This window comes from Gorilla gorilla, chromosome 4, assembly GCF_029281585.2.
Source record: "Gorilla gorilla gorilla isolate KB3781 chromosome 4, NHGRI_mGorGor1-v2.1_pri, whole genome shotgun sequence".
Lineage (NCBI taxonomy): Eukaryota > Metazoa > Chordata > Mammalia > Primates > Hominidae > Gorilla > Gorilla gorilla.
The window spans coordinates 124,571,792-124,587,194 of NC_073228.2; the positions used below are offsets into that span (position 1 = coordinate 124,571,792).

At 39.1% G+C, this 15,403-nt stretch overlaps 1 protein-coding gene across 1 annotated transcript in view; it reads left to right on the top strand.

Annotated features, from left to right (window-relative positions):
- PRR16 (proline rich 16) overlaps positions 1–15,403 on the top strand; it is a 382,721-nt gene that overhangs the window by 285,257 nt on the left and 82,061 nt on the right. The window lies entirely within an intron of this gene.

Sequence of the window (15,403 nt, forward strand, 5' to 3'; positions counted from 1 at the left end):
TTTGTAGTTTATATTATCAGGTAAGCCTAATAATTCTCTTAGAACCTTACCAATTCATCTGTAGAAGTCTCATTTTTGATGGATTACATTTTGTGAATTAGAAAGTCGGCAAATGAGCATGATAGAATTCTAAGAAAACTGAAACAAAAAGCATGGTTTATTCAACTGTTTTGACAAGTGTAGCCTAGTTTTAATTACAATAACTTGTAATAGCACATGAATAAATGTATTTAGAGTGTAATTCGTGAAACTAATTAAAGTCTAATACACTAGTCATCTTTACATCTCCTAAAAATATTCATACAAGAATAAACCATCTTTTGTTTTAAAAAAATACCTAGGTTTGTGGTTTAAAACTTAATTTTTCAGTGATATTTAAAAAATTCTGACCAAGCATAAAAGTTTGTGATATATTTGAATACATATTTCAGTGAAGTGCGTTTCAAAAGGACTGAGAACTGGAGTCCTATGGTTACAGTGATTTATGGTTTCATACATTCACCAATATGAATATTGCCAATAAAAGTCCAAAAATATCATCTGGCACTATTATTTTCTACCCGTTCAAACCACCCTCTATGACAAAAATGGAGTATTTGGATTCATTTATCTTCTTTTAAAAACTTTATAGTTGTATCAAATAATGACTGTATCTTATGCGATATTGAAAATACAGTACTGAAGTTCTGGGCTTTATAAAACAGATTTTTTTTCTAAGTGGACTTATCAGTTACTAGAGAATTAAGATTAGCTCCTCCATATGACTTCTCAATAATTTTTCTGATTACCTAAACTCCAAATTTCAGGTATAGTTAGCTTTTCAATCTCTCTCATTTTTTTAAATCTAAGTAATTTTAAAACTTTTTGCCATGTCTTCCTTTGTAAAGTCATTCCCAATGACTGTCCTCAGATGGGCTTTTATCATCTCCCTTCTGAAAGTTGCATTTCCCACCTGCCTGCTCACTTGACCTCTTGCCTTAGTTTCTACTCCATCCTGCCAATACCCAATGGAGAAACTTTCCTCTCGCCATTTCATCTCAATCCAAAAATTTTGATGGTTTAGGACTATCTGCTATTTAAAATTCTTACCTCTGGTCTTGGCAGTCCTAACAAAAACACTTCAAAGTCTATCTTTATAATCTCCCAATCTAGCGACCCCAATACTGAGAAGGGTGCTCCAGTGGAGTAGTCTAATTACTGTTCCCCTGACATGCCTTGCTGCACATTTTCCTGGATTTGTGGCTCAGCCTGAAATAACTTCGTTTTGTAAGCCTTGCTCTGTAGATTTTCACCATTTATCTGAATCTTATCCTAACTTGTAAAAAAAATCTCATTCTAACTTATATATATGTGTGTGTATATATATATATATATATAAAACCGGCCATGCACGGTGGCTCATGCCTGTAATCCCAGCACGTTGGGAGGCCAAGGTGGGTGGATCACGAGGTCAGGAGCTCGAGACCAGCCTGACAAAGATGGTAAAACCGCGTCTTTACTAAAAATAAAAAAAATTAGCCGGACGTGGTGGCGGGCGCCTGTAGTCCCAACTACTCAGGAGGCTGAGGCAGGAGGATAGTGTGAACCCAGGAGGTGGAGGTTGCACCTCCCAGGAGGAGCCGAGATCGCGCCACTGCACTCCAGCCTGAGTGACAGAGTGAGGCTCCATCTCAAAAAACAAAAACAAAAAACCCACAGTGGTATAATGAGTACAACACAGGTAAAAATTCACAAAACAAAATATATAGAAAAAAATAATTAGTAATTAAATATGCTTTTGTAGTGTGCATCTTTTTCTTAAATTAGCAGTATTATTAAAGGCAGCACTTACCATACCTACGTTTACTAACAAGAAACATATAGTTTCTTGTATTCAAGTTGAAGAAATTGTATAGTGTATTCAAGTTGAAGAAATTTAAAATGATTAAGTTGAATTCCTTCACTTTATTGACCTCTTAATAGGCTGAATAAACTTGTGAAAACACATGCACAGAAATGTAAGTTTCCTCATTTGAGATAAAATATATTCCTATTTCTTCCAACAAAGTGGTTCTCTAGAGAAGATGGACTGCTACAAAGTGGTGTGTTAGTATCTGAATCTTGGTTCAGAAGAGGTAAGCAAAAAAATTTGAGCTAATGATGTAAAATGCTGTAACCAACAAAAAGAAGGAGAGGAAGTGAAAAATAAACAAAATAAAGAAATATACACTCACCAGAAAAATATGTTATGTGTGTGAAGTAATGCATATATTAAATAGCTCAATGTAGCCATTCCACAATGTATACATATTTCAAAACATGTTATACTTGACAAATACATATAAATGTTTTGTCTATTTAAGTAAATAGTTTATGAAAGAAATAAGCAATTAATATATTGTACTTAAAATTTGACCTGAACCAAGAAAATAAAAGTTAGGCCCTTAAATTAATGTATGAAGATTTAGTTACACTTTTATCACTTAGATTATAATATTTATGTTGACTTTTTTTAAACAAGTTTGAAAGGAAAACAAACTTGAAGATATTCTCTACTTTGAGTGACTTTATTTGGAGAAAAAGTTGCTTTTTCCTCCCAGGAAGCATATAGCTAATAAGAGGGATTTCTGAGAGACAGGTGCCTTGTATAAATGTTCCTCTGAGGATGAGGCTTTTAGTTAGGTTTATATTTAGTCATTCAATTTCATACATTTAAAGATCCATCTCATGCTAAACTCCATCCCAATCACTATGGTGATGTAGATGGGACAAGAATGAGTACTCCCTGCTGGCAAATGATCTCCATGTCAGACACGAAGATAAAAATATAAGAGATAAATACAATTTGCAACTGGAATTGTACAGATGGCATTCTCCTTAAACCATCCTAAACCTGTCCACTTACTGGAATAAACACACAAAGTTATATGAGTTTTCTTCCCAGTGAGAAAATTCTAATAGTTTTAGTATGGTTATGTTTAGCATTTACATTTTCGTGCGCGTCCATGTGAAGAGACCACCAAACAGGCTTTGTGTGAGCAACATGGCTGTTTATTTCACCTGGGTGCAGGCGGGCTGAGTCGGAAAAGAGAGTCAGTGAAGGGAGATAAGGGTGGGCCGTTTTATAGGATTTGGGTAGGTAAAGGAAAATTACAGTCAAAGGGGATTTGTTCTCTGGCAGGCAGGAGTGGGGGGTCGCAAGGTGCTCAGTGGGGGTGTTTTTCAGCCAGGATGAGCCAGGAAAAGGACTTTCACAAGGTAATGTCATCACTTAAGGCAAGGACCAGCCATTTACACTTCTTTTGTGGTGGAATGTCATCAGTTAAGGTGGGGCAGGGCATATTCACTTCTTTTGTGATTCTTCAGTCACTTCAGGCCATCTGGGCGTATACGTGCAAGTCACAGGGGATGCGATGGCTTGGCTTGGACTCAGAGGCCTGATATCCCTGCCTTCTTATATTAATAAGAAAAATAAAACAAAATAGTGTTGAATTGTTGGGGCGGCGAAAACTTTTTGGGGGTGGTATGGATAGAGAGAATGGGCGATGTTTCTCAGGGCTGCTTCGAGCAGGGTGAGGGGTGGCGTGGGAACCTAGAGTGGGAGAGATTAAGCTGAAGGAAGATTTTGTGGTAAGGGGTGATATTGTGGAGTTGTTAGAAGAAACTTTGTCTTGTAGAATTATTGGTGATGGCCTGGATACAGTTTTGTATGAATTGAAAAACTAAATGGAATAAGAGAAGAAAAACAGGTATAAAAGGTCTAAGAATTGGGATGACTCAGGATGTCTGATTAGAGAGTGCCTAAGGAGATTCAGCAAAGTCCTGCCAGCAAAGATTATTTATTTACTTCAAGAGTTATAGTGGCGGTTTGGGGATAGCACCAGGAGATATCAGCTGTGATGGCTTGGAGAAACAGTCTAAACTGGCAGTGTAAACAAGAGCAGGTCATGTATGAGTAGTTGAGAATGGTGAATAGGAGTATGACTAGACAGAAGATAGTAGGGATGACAAGTTTTTTGGGGCACAGTCTAAGTTGGTCTGGTGTCTGGAATGAGACTGGGGCCTAATAAAAAGGAGCGTCTATACAGGAGCTTAAATGGGGTGTACCTTGTAGCATTCTGAGGACAGGCCTGAATTCTGAGAAAGGAAAGTGGTAAAAGTATTGTCCGGTCCTTTTTAAGTTGGTGGCTGAGCTTGGTGAGGTGTGTTTTTAAAAGACCTTTAGTCCGTTCTACTTTTCCTGAAGACTGAGGACCATAAGGGATATAAAGGTTTCACTGAATACTAAGAGCCTGAAAAACTGCTTGGCTGATTTGACTAATAAAGGCTGGTCTGTTATCAGACTGTATAGAGGTGGGAAGGCTAAACTGAGGAATTATGTCTGACAGAAGGGAAGAAATGACTGTGGTGGCCTTCTCAGACCCTGTAGGAAAGGCTTTTACTTATTCAGTGAAAGTGTCTATTCAGACTAAGAGGTATTTTAGTTCCCTGACTCGGGACATGTTGAGTAAAGCTAATTTGCCAGTCCTGGGTGGGGGCAAATCCTCCAGCTTGATGTGTAGGGAAGGGAGGGGGCCTGAATAATCCCTGAGGAGTAGTAGAATAGCAGATGGAACACTGAGAAATTATTTCCTTGAGGATAGATGTCCACGATGGAAAGGAAATGAGAGGTTCTAAGAGGCGGGCTAGTGGCTTATGCTGTAGCATATCCTGCCTTTGCTGGTGTGTGGCGATTAGGCCTGGTGGAACCACCATCAATAAATCAAGCGTGATCAGGGTGAGGAACAGGAAAGAAGGAAATTTGGGGAAATGGGGTGAATGTCAGGTGGATCAGAGAGATACAGTCATGGGAGTCAGGTGTGGTATCAGGAATAATGTGGGAGGCTGGATTCAAGAAAAAGTGAGTATAGCTGAAGGAGCCAGGAAGCAGAAAGTATATGCATCAGGTATGAGGAAGAAAATAGATTTTGGAAGTTATGAGAACTGTAGAGAGTGAGTTGAGCATAGTTTGTGATTTTGAGGGCCTCTAAAAGTATTAAAGCAGTGGCAGCCGCTGCACGCAGACATGAGGGCTAGGCTAAAACAGTAAGGTCAAGTTGTTTGGACAGAAAGGCTACAGGATGTGGTCCTGGCTCTTGTGTAAGAATTCTGACCGCACTAACCATGCCTAGGAAGGAAAGGAATTGTTGTTTTTTAGAAGGTGCTGGGGTTTGAGAGATCAGTCGGACAGGATTGGCAGGGAGAGCATGTGTGTTTTTATGAGAATTATGCGGAGATAGGTAACAGATGAGGAAGAAACTTGGGCTTGATTGAAGTAATGGGGGCTGTCTGTGAAGCTTTGCAGCAGTACAGCCTAGGTAATTTGCTGAGCTTGATGGGTGTCAGGGTCAGTCCAAGTGAAAGCGAAGAGAGGCTGGGATGAAGGGTACAAAGGAATAGTAAAGAAAGCATGTTTGAGACCTAGAACAGAATAATGGGTTGTAGAGGCAGGTATTGAGGATAGGAGAGTATATGGGTTTGGCATCACGGGGTGGATAGGCAAAACAATTTGGTTGATAAGGCGCAGATCCTGAACTAATTTGTAAGGCTTGTCTGGTTTTAGGACAGGAAAAATGGGGGAATTGTAAGGAGAGTTTATAGGCTTTAAAAGGCCATGCTGTAGCAGGCGAGTGATAACAGGCTTTAATCTTTTTAAAGCGTGCTGCGGGATGGGATATTGGCATTGAGTGGGGTAAGGGTGATTAGGTTTTAATGAGATGGTGAGGGGTGCATGATCGGTCGCCAAGGAGGGAGTAGAGGTATCTCATACTTGTGGGTTAAGGTGGGGGGATACAAGAGGAGGACGCAAAGGAGGCTTTAGATTGGGAAGAAGGGCGGCAATGAGATATAGCTGTAGTCCAGGAATAGTCAGGGAAGCAGATAATTTAGTTAAAGTGTCTCAGCCTAATAAGGGAACTGGGCAGGTGGGGATAACCAAAAAGGAGTGCTTAAAAGAGTATTGTCTAAGTTGGCACCAGAGTTGGGGAGTTTTAAGAGGTTTAGAAGCCTGGCCATCAATACCCACAACAGTTATGGAGGCAAGGGAAACAGGCCCTTGAAAAGAAAGTAATGTGGAGTGGGTAGCCTCCGTACTGATTAAGAAGGGGACGGGCTTGCCTTCCACTGTGAGAGTTACCCGAAGCTCAGCATCAGTGATGGTCTAGGGGACTTCTGAGGCGATCGGGCAGTGTCAGTCTTCAGCCGCTAAGCCGAGAAGATCTGGGAAGGAGTCAGTCAGAGAGCCTTGGGCCAGAGTTCCAGGGGCTCTGGGAGTGGCTGCCAGGTGAGTTGAACAGTCCGATTTTCAGTGGGGTCTCACACAGATGGGACGCGGCTTAGGAGGAATCCCGGGCTGTGGGCATTCCTTGGCCCAGTGGCCAGATTTCTGGCATGTGTAGCAAGCTCCTGTGGGAGCAGGTTCTGGAGGAACGCCTGGCCGCTGCGGTTCAGGCATTTGGAAGTTCTTGTGTGCTGCAGATGTGGCTGGGGTTTGTCTCACAGTGGAGGCAAGGAATTGCAACTTTTTTCTATTATTGTACACCTTGAAGGCGAGGTTAATTAAATCCTGTTGTGGGGTTTGAGGGCCGGAATTTAATTTTTGGAGTTTTATTTAATGTCGGGAGCAGTTTGGGTAATAAAATGTATTTTGAGAATAAGACAGCCTTTTGACCTTTTAGGGTCTAGGGCTGTAATATGTCTCAGGGTTGCTGCCAAACAAGTCATGAACTGGGCTGGATTTTTATATTTGATGAAAAAGAGCCTAAACGCTATCTGATTTGGGATAAAGAAAAAGGAGCATTAACCTTGACTATGCCTTTAGCTCCAGCCATCTTTTTAAGAGTCAATTGCTGGGCAGGAGGGGGAGGGCTAGTCACGGAACGAAACTGTAAGCCGGACCAGGTGTGAGGAGGGGAGGTGATAAAAAGATTATAGGGTGGAGGAGCGGAGGCTGAGGAAGAATTGGGACCTAGCTCGGCCTGGCAAGGAGCAGCCTGGGGAGGAAAGGAGAGGTCAGATGGGTCTGTAGAAAAGGAAGATTAGAAAGACTCAGCGACGCTTGGGGTTGGTACTGAGGGGACAGACGGGAGGGAAAGAAGGAAGATTTGGGACGAGTTGCACTGGGCACAGAGACTAGGAAGGGACTGATGTGTAAAAGAATGCCTGGACGTCAGGCACCTGAGACCGTTTGCCTATTTTACAACAAGAATTATTTAGATCTTGCAGGATGGAAAAATTCAAAGTGCGATTTTCTGGCTACTTGGAACTACTGTCGAATTTGTACTGGGGTCAAGCGGCATTGCAGAAGAAAATAAGGCATTTAGGTTTTAGGTCAGGTGTGAGTTGAAGAGGTTTTAAGTTTTTGAGAACACAGGCCAAGGGAGTAGAAGGAGGAATGGAGGGTGAAAGGTTGCCCATAGTGAGGGAAGCAAGCCTAGAGAAAAGAGAGAGTAGGGAAATGGAGGGAAGGGGTTCAGGGGTTCTTACCTTCCAGAAAAATGGGAAAAGGGGTTGGGGTGCAGAGATAAGAGGTTGGGGTGTGGAAATAAAGGATGGGGCGCAGAAATAAGGGGTCGGGACATGGAAATAAGGGGTCGGGGCACGGAAATAAGGGGCCAGGGCATGGAAATAAGGGATTGGGGCGCCGAGATAAGAGGTCGGGGCATGGAAATAAGGGATTGGGGTGCAGAGATATAAGAGGTCAGGGCATGGAAATAAGGGATTGGGGTGCAGAGATACGAGGTTGGGGTACTTGCCCCTCCTGTAGAAAAGTGGGACTTGCTGCTAAGAGTGAAGGAGAAGGGGTTGAGGGGGACTTGCCGCTAAGGGTGAAGGAGAAGGGGTTGAGGGGTACTTGCCCCTCCCCTAGAAAAGCAGAGAAGGGGTAGAGACAAGGAGAGAAGGGGTTGGGGTACTTGTCCCTTCCCCAGAAAAGCGGGACTTGCTGCTAAGGGTGAAGGACAAAGGCAGGCGTCCCTGTGTGGTCTGACACCTTTGAAACATGGGTGAATAATCAGAGAGGTGTCGGTGAAATGATTAAACACCAAGGGAAGCCTGCCTTCCCAGTCTGTGACCGGCGCCGGAGTTTTGGGTCCACGGATAAAACGTGTCTTCTTTGTCTCTCCCAGAAAATGAAAGGAATTGAAATTAAGAGAAGGGAGAGATTGAAGAGTGGAAAGGAGAAAGTGGTTGAGGGACAGTGAGAGAGGCTGGAGAAGAGAGTAAGAAGAGGCCGCTTACCTGATTTAAAATTGGTGAGATGTTCCTTGGGCTGGTCGGTCTGAGGACCTGAGGTTGTAGGTGGATCTTTCTCACGGAGCAAAGAACAGGACAGGGGATTGATCTCCCAAGGGAGGTCCCCCGATCCGAGTCATGGCACCAAATTTCATGCATGTCCGTGTGAAGAGACCGCCAAACAGGTTTTGTGTGAGCAACATGGCTGTTTATTTCACCTGGGTGCAGGCGGGCTGAGTCCGAAAAGAGAGTCAGCGAAGGGAGATAAGGGTGGGGCCGTTTTATAGGATTTGGGTAGGTAAAGGAAAATTACAGTCAAAGGGGGTTTGTTCTCTGGCGGGCAGGAGTGGGGGGTCACACGGTGCTCAGTGGGGGTGCTTTTTGAGCCAGGATGAGCCAGGAAAAGGACTTTCACAAGGTAACGTCATCACTTAAGGCAAGGACCAGCCATTTACACTTCTTTTGTGGTGGAATGTCATCAGTTAAGGTGGGGCAGGGCATATTCACTTCTTTTGTGATTCTCCAGTTACTTCAGGCCATCTGGGTGTATACGTGCAAGTCACAGGGGATGCGATGGCTTGGCTTGGGCTCAGAGGCCTGACATACATCAAATTTATTTTCGAAGCCTAGTGAACTGAAGCCTCATGTTGTTTCATTTCCTGGGGAGTGCTATCCTGTGCATTGAATACACAGCATTGTTTCTTTTGTGTTTGATGAAATCACTTTGGTAAAGATACAGCTGCCATCCCAATATGTATTTGTTTACTGAATTCATAGAATGAACAATCAGATGTAAAGTGCTTTATTGATTATCTTTTCCTATTCTCATGGCTTTGTCTATTGCTTTTATTTAATGTGTTGTTCCTTGCAATGTTTGAAGAGATTGGAGTGAGATTTGAAAATACTATTTTTATGTCTGTGGTTCTCTGTGTGAGAGTTTTCTTATTGATAGTTAAAAAGTGTGACATTTACTTAGCATGCAGTTTTAAAGGTTAGTCCTCATAGATTTCCAAATCCATGAAATGAGGAAAGTTATTCTGGATTTCTTATAATTTAAGGCCCACATAAATAGCTGTCGATTATGTAATATACCCCAATTCTTTGTACACAGAGATGAAATTGGATTTGTCAGTATGTACTGTCTTTAGGTATTTTGGGAGCTTTTCTATAAAGATTTAGATACTGATGATACAGCTGGACTTAGGTAGACAAATAGAATTTGGGGCTTTTGTTTCTTTGTTTTTCCATTGTCAAAATTCAATCACAGAAGTTAACATAAGAAAGAAGCTTTCTCTTAAGAGAACACAGGCTCCTTTCAAAACTCTGTAGAAAACAGCTTTTTAAAAAAGGGGTATGGGAAACAAAAATTTTGTTGGTGGTGGAGAAGGACAAAAGACACTTCTAGATTCTGAGCAGATAGTGCTATGGAAAGCTGAGTTCCCAGCCAATCTGGAATCTTGGAAATGGGCAGGGATGGATGGAGGGGAGGCCTGGTTTCTATGAGTGTGGGAAACTGACATCATTGGCTTGAGACTGTTTTCTTTTTTTCCCTCCTTTCCTGGCCTGAGGATGTGTTGCAAGCCTGAAAGAATGCAGGGTTTCTATATAAGTTTTGTACTGTTTGCACCAAAGAGAACATGATTTTATTTTCCAGATGGAGAGATGAGCAAATCTAAGAATATATGTTCTAAAAATTCTTAGCATTTTATGGTATAGAAACTAGAGCACCAATGTACTCAAGAGTATTTTAAAACTCATGAGCCTTATTTCTTTGCTTTCTGTTATATATCAATATGAATCATAATCCTCCCTAAACATCAGAATCACTTGGGAAGCTTCACACCCTGATCCCCAACCTGGACCAATTAAATCAGAATCTCTTTACGGTGCGCTCAGACATCAGTAGGCTTCAAATGAACCAGGTGAGTCTAGTATATCAGCAGAATTAACAATAATTAAATAATACAATACAGAGAATGGCACATCTGTTATTATTTTATCCTAATTGAGACAGCATATAGTCAGTACTTATGAAGCCTATTTACGCATTTTTTCACCATATGTGTAAGAGGCAAGAATGTACTTAGAAATTTATATTTCAAAAATTTTACGTGGAGCATTAAAACATTTTTTAATTTAATGCAGTATTAAGAAGTAATTCCTGAGCTAGAGATCCATTTAAGATTAGTTTAGAGTGGGAAATATATGACTTCCATGCATTACTTTAACACTTAAAGTTTCTGTGATTCACTGGCTCAATGTCCATTGTAAAAAAAAGGAGAGTACAATTTCAACAATAAATTGTTAAAAAGAGCAAAGTTTTAATTGTTTGCATTCAAAGAATATTGCTTAGGTATCAGTAATATACTTAGGTATGAGTAATTCTAAAGTGATTATGTATATATAATGTTATATTAATTATATGAAAATTATTCATTTATAGCTTTTATTCAGATTTTCTGATGGTGCAGTTAAGCTAAACTGTCCAATAAAATATCCCAACATTGCCAGAAATGTTATATTCTTCATGATCTCCCTCAAATTTTTTTCTATATATCATGTTGACAAATTTTAGTAAACATATATATCAGTATTTTCCACATGTGCTTTTAAAAAAGTTTATCTGTTCATCTTTTAAATTTTTATTCCAAGGAAATAGAAGTCAATTTTCGGTGTTCAGGAAAATGATATTCTTCAATATCAAATATCCAAATGATATTTTCTGTTCATTATGTTTTTTCTTTATAATCAGCTTATATTTTCCACACTAGCTTTAACAAAATTTAAATTTTTATTCTTGTGTTTTTGTGGTCTTTAGCTAAGACAATAAAAGTCATTTTCTGACATTCAGGATATAAGTTAATAACAACATTATAATCATTATGATCACTATGTATATTTGAATGTACATTTAATATGAAAGATAGCAGTAAGTGTAAACAATTCACAGTGCTCTTCTCTGACTCTGTAGTAATTATTGGTAGAAATCAATATTGTCAGTTAATAAACTTGAACTGGAGCCTGGTACAAGATGATGTGGATAGAAAAAAAATTGTAACACATGAGAGCCTAAAAAATATGAAGTATTCTAACAGCAAACAGCTTGGTATATCACTGGTTGCTTATGGCATAACAGAAAAGAGACCTTTGAAAAAACATATTTACTCAAAAATTCACATTGTATCTTTCATCATTGTGCTTTAACAGTCATATAACAAAGTTTGGAGACATGTAATCTAATTAAATGGGTATAAAAATGGCTTCCAATGGCCTTACAAATGATCCCAGTAAATAATAACAAGAGAAAGAGACCATTTTCATATTAATGAAGATGACAATTTTATTCTTTTGTGCTCAGAGAGCTACTTGAAAGAAGGGTTTCTTTGGTTTAACTCTTTATTACCTTTAGATTAAAATGGACTTCATGATTTTGCCTTTGATAGTTGTAAGCAAGTCATCACTAGGCCTCCTGATGTAATGACATGTAGATATTCTTACCTCTTGATTTTTGTTAGTTCCTAAAGAAGAAACTAGCAGTTTGACTTTGGGGACATATTTTCACTCTGTACTTGAAATTTATGTTAATATTGAAGACCTTTTGCTTTTTCTGGCCAGGTTGTTTATTGGCTCAGTGGTTAGAAACAGCACTTGCTGATATGCTCCTTCAGCCTGTTTCTTCATTTAACAAAACAGCAAACACAAAAGGAATTTTTTTAAGTTGTTCCACTGCCATATCACACCACTATACCTGATCTTTGAAAAGAGACATTTTGGGTTTTCAAGGATCTCCATTCAGAGAAGAATTCTGTGGTTCAAAAGAGAGGGGTCTGAGAAAAAGTAACATTTACTAAGCAACCATTTTATGCAATGCTGAGTATTTTACATATGCTACTTTAATTCTCATAACAACTCTTGTCAAATAAAAATTGCATAGGACAGTTAAACAGACAAGAAAGATTTTATTCAAATTGTTTCAAGAGAAGTTAAGATTAGTTCAATAAGGAGAAAGATTGAACTCAACTTCTTGGAGAAAAAAGGCAGGCTGTTTTTGCCACTGCTCTAAGCTATTGTGGGAAGGAGGTTGGTCAATGTGATTAGGTCATCTGTGTTTGCTAATTACCACTTATCAAAGTTAAGCTCTTACCCTCTGATAGACACTGGGATACAGGGACATTATACATAGGGACACTATCTTTTTTGATGATTACATTTCAAAGGAATGGTTCCCAGATTGAGAAGATCTTCCTAGGTTGTAAAACTGGAAAGAGGCTGGGAGAAAATTTACATCTCAAAGGAGCAATGGAAATCTACAGTTGAAGGGTTTCTAAACTAAATGCTCTAAGAAAAGGGATGTCAGAGGCTTGCAGTCTTATTTAACATTTAGAAGGGCTTAGGGGACTATGAAGGCCATCTTGTTCACCATTAAAGTTACTTACTAAGAGCCTGAGGCTTGGAGGTGTTACTTTTGCTTGCTCTAGTCTCCCAGCTATTACATGATGGAGTAGAGACATGACCATAATTCTGATATGTTCCATAGCTTGTGATTTTACCAATACACTTCAGGCTTACAAAAGTCCTCCATGGGAGGAGAATGCTGGCCCATATAGGAGGGATTGTCAGAGAATGGGTCCCAAAGCTCTTCTAGATACTTTTGGAAAAACAAACTCCTCTCTAAAGAAGTTCTGTTCATTTAAAACTATTGTAAGCCACATGTTCTATGGCTTTCAACAACTGGAATATTTCACCGACTTAAAAACAGATGACATTTTAAGGCAGGAAGAGCCATATAATCTGCCTGACTGTTCCGTATTTTTAATAACTGCTTCTTACAGATAGCACATGAGTCTCTAGGCTATTTATGACATAGCTCTAGGAAATTTCCGTTTACCCTCTTTAAATGAAAATTTGGGTCTGCACTACTCAAGAGTTAAGACACTATTTTTGATAGGGGAAGAAGAAAAGAACAAGTAAAGACAATTATTTCAATTGTTAGTAAAGATAATTTCTTTTATTAAAACCTTAAGGGAAACACCGTATGAAAAAGTTGCCAGGGGCTCTTAAGGGGCAATTCTCTTGCATGTGGGAATGAGGCTTGTCAGCTGGGAAAACATCCTGGGGTCAGATCCAGGTGGTGGGCTATAAACCAATGGTCTGGTGAGACAGAAGTCTTCATCTCAATTAGTTACTGTTTGGTTTTTTGCTTCTAAGAATGAAAAAAAAAAGTATAATTTTCTCTGTACAGGATCAGTGTACATGAAAAGATAAATATTTTCGTTGTAATAATTTGTCTTGATTTTTAATGTAACAAATGATAACCATCTAATTTGTCAGTATTTGTGATGACAGTGAAAATGCCATTCTCATCCCAGTTAAATCTCCTAAATTTAGTAGCCTTCAGGGTTGTACATTTGCCTTGGGAATTCCCAGTCATGTATTTACTATAAAGTAGTCAGTGTTGTTCATTACTCCTTGCTCTTTACCTTAGGTTACATGAAAGACAAAAAGTTCCTCTTTGTGGTAATGAATTTATCAAAAACTTTAAAAGTTAAATCACATGTTCTAGTTATGGCTAGCAGTTATTTATCTCAACTTTTCAATAGAGTGGTGATTAGTTGTTTTTATCTTCTTTTTATAATAGCAGTAATGAGCTCCTGGTTGAATTTTAATTGTCAGAAAATGATTTCCTTAGGTTATCTTGCATGAAATTCTCTCAAAACATCTTTACTTGAAATATGTGAATGTTCCAGTAAACCTCAGACAGGAAAAGCAAAAAATTTTATTAATGTTGAGGAAATAAAAGGGAAAGTGTAAAGGAGACACTTGTAATTTTATGAAGTAAGTGTACAAAGTGATTATCACATTCTGTAAACATTAAATAAAGATATTTGTGGATTAAGCATTTCAGTTTCAGAACCCAATCCTACCAAAGGAGACCAGAATTAAACTAAGTTTACATGCACAACTTAAATTTTTTTAAGAGTTTGTGGAAATAGCAGAGTAAAAGGAGGTTCCTGAGCATTATCAAACGCATTTAGTTTAAATTAGCACTTGGTTATAGTGGAATCCCTGGGCCATTCTTAATTGATCATCTACAGATGATGCAAAAACTTTCAGGAAGTCTTTGCGGGAAATAATTTTATTGTTTGTTCAAAATATCTTCTGAATTTATCTTTACTCTTTTTGGTAAAATTTTTTTTTTTTTTTTTTTTTTTTTTTTTTTTTTTTTGAGACAGAGTCTCGCTCTGTGGTCCAGGCTGGAGTGCAGTGGTGCAATCTCGACTCACTGCAAGCTCCACCTCCTGGGTTCATGCCGTTTTCCTTCCTCAGCCTCCTGAGTAGCTGGGACTACAGGCGCCCGCCACCACGCCCGGCTAATTTTTTGTATTTTTAGTAGAGATGGGGTTTCACCGTGTTAGCCAGGATGGTCTCGATCTCCTGACCTCGTGATCTGCCTGCCTGGGCCTCCCAAAGTGCTAGGATTACAGGTATGAGCCACCGCACCCGGCCGCAATTAAGCTTCTTAATTTTATTTTGCGTTGTTATTTCTTAAAAACAATTATATGGATACACATTAGTTGTTCATATTTATGGGGTACATGTGACATTTTGATACAAGCTTACAATATGAGATGATCAAATCTAGGTAATTGTGATGCTCATCATCTCAAATATTTATCATTTCTTTATGTTGTGACCATTCTAGATCTTCTAGTTTTTTTAAATATACAATGAATTATTGTTAACTGTAGTCTCCTCTTAGTCTACCAAACACTAGATCTTATTCTTTTTATCTAGCTATATTTTTGTACCTGTTAACCAAACCCTCTTCCTCCCTACTCTTTATTACCCTTCCCAGCCTCTGGTAACCACCATTTTACTCTCTGCCTTCACAGGATCAGGTTTTTTTCAGCTCACATATGAGTGAGAACATGGGATAGTTGTCTTTCTATGCGTGATTTATTTCACTTGACATAATAATCTCCAGTTTCACCCATGTTGCTGTAAATGACAGGATTTCATTTTTTATTGCTCAGTAATATTCCATTGTATTTAAATATCACATTTTCTTTATCAATTTATCCATGATGGGCACTTAGGTTGATTCCATATCTTGGATATTGTGAACTGCAATAAACAGGAGTGTAGATATGTC